Source organism: Alexandromys fortis, unplaced genomic scaffold (assembly GCF_014885135.2).
Source record: "Alexandromys fortis isolate MF-2015 unplaced genomic scaffold, M_Fortis_MF-2015_v1.1 scaffold_130, whole genome shotgun sequence".
NCBI classification, from domain to species: domain Eukaryota; kingdom Metazoa; phylum Chordata; class Mammalia; order Rodentia; family Cricetidae; genus Alexandromys; species Alexandromys fortis.
In genome coordinates, this window is record NW_026068016.1 from 910299 (window position 1) to 912490 (window position 2192).

At 40.6% G+C, this 2192-nt stretch overlaps 1 pseudogene; it reads left to right on the forward strand.

Moving 5' to 3' along the window:
• The first annotated feature begins 1212 nt into the window (after positions 1–1212).
• Positions 1213–1928, forward strand: LOC126513869 (proteasome subunit alpha type-3-like; annotated as a pseudogene).
• Positions 1929–2192: the final 264 nt, after the last annotated feature.

The window sequence follows — 2192 nt, forward strand, 5'->3', positions numbered from 1 at the left end:
ATGATCCCACACCAGTTCAGAATTATGAATAATAAAAGGGTTATTTATTTAAGGGAAAACTTACAGATCACTGTCTTAGATAACAGTCCACTGTGGGAACAGGAAGAATCCAGAAGCTGGAAGCGGGAGCAGTAAGCAAGAGAGAAGGTGCATGTTTACAGCTGCTTTTACAGTATAAGAGACCATGCCCAAGTGGGCTGGATTAAAGCCTATTGGCTAAAGGAGCAGAATGTGCTTCCACAGCACCTGAACTCCAATCTGGCCCCCAGCAGCTCCACCAAGTTCCCCGTGTGTGACTTCTTCACCATTCAAAAATTCTCAGTCCCCTTTGCGTTTAACAACTTAAAAATCAACTTTTTTTCATCTATTCTTTACAAATATTAAGGTTAACTGCCTCAAAATAAACAGATGGTCTTTAGGGACAGACTGTGTAGCCAATTCTACTAACTAGTTTTAGGGTGTTTTTTTTTTATCATTCTAAAAAGGAATCTTACATTTTTATTGTTGGTGGCATTCCGTTCTTGGCTCATCTTTTCCCCCAATGTGAGCACCTGTTTTATTTCTTTGTTTTCAACCATGTCATTATTTTGCGGGCTTTTATGAATAGGAATGTCAAACATCTTGACTGTTCAGTAATGACTATTTCAGATTCCAGACCATGCCATCATTCCAGAGGAAGGTTTTTGGCAAACAATCTAGTCATGAAACCAGTCTCTTGCACTCTAATCAAGACTGAATGACTCAAGTCTACTATGTACCGTTATGAGGCTGAGGCTATTTGTGGCTCATTCTTATCACATAAGCTGAGATGTCACGTATGAGAATCTATTGCACTTACCAACGACTCCCTTCAGTGGGCTTTATATCTTTCTGGTCCCAGTGGTTTATGGAAGTTTTTTGGGGTGGTGGGGGTGGTGGAAGGGGTCTCCTCTCTACCCTTTTAATGGACAAAAGACAGATTAGCAGGAGAAAAAGCTCATTACTTTACAATTCATATGCTCACAAGAGGGTTCACTGATGAGGACCTCAAAGGAGAGATTAGAATTTGGGGCTTATATTTAATTTAAAAGGCCTGGAAATAAAGGCTCCAGTGAGAATCCTATGGGGAACAGATAGACTTCTGTATGAGAGATTAATGGATTTCCTGGAGAACAAATACGAGATAAGAAATTATGATGAGTGACTTGTTCTGTGGCCTACTGGGTCAGCACCATGAACTCCACAGACACTGAGCACGATCTGTCAGCCTCCATGATCTCTCCTGATGGAAGAGTTTTCAAGCTAAATATGTCAAGAAGGATGTGGAAACAGTAGTAAGCTATGGAGATCAGAGGTAAAGACAGTGCTGTCTTGGGGCAGAGAAGCTAGTCCTTTCTAAACTTTATGAAGAAGGCTCCACTAAATGACTTTTTAATGTTGATAGACATGGCGGAATGGCAAAGGTGACTCCGTTAGCAGATGCTCATTTGTTAGCATGAAAGACAAGAAGTTTCTAACTTTAGCTCTAACTCTGGCTGTAACCCCAACATCTTGCAGACAGGTTGGCCATGTATGCACATGCTTACACCCTCGACAGTGCTGTTAGACCTTTGACTTTGGTTCCGTGTTACTGTCTTACAGCATGAACAATGGTACACAGCTCTACAAGAATGACCCATCAGATTGGGGCTGTGTCATTGGCAAAACCTGGCAAACCGCAAAGACAGAAAAGCTTCAGATGAAAAAAAAGCCCGTGTGATATAGTTAAGGAAGTTTACGTTGTACACAATAAAGTGAAGGGTAACATGTTTGAGCTAGAACTCACGTGGACTGGCGAATGCACTAAAGGAAGACATGAACTTGTTCCGAAAGATACAACGGAGGAGGCAAAGAAACAGGCCAAAGTATGTTTGAAGGAATTAAATGAATCAGATGACGACAATATGTAACCTTATCTTCACCGTCTCTTCTCTTCTATTTCCCTGACTGTCCTCTGTGACCAGCACCATGGATTATACATGCCCAACGGCCAATTTTCATTACATTTTTTTCTTACAAGCATTCAGGTTTAATTAATATACACTTGAAAACATTATTGGGAAAATGAGGACATTTGCTTAATATTAACATGTAGATTTATGTTTGGTTAAAAATTCTTAGTGGACTGAGGCAGGAGGATTGAGCCCACACATAAAAGTCTAGCCTGTGCTATG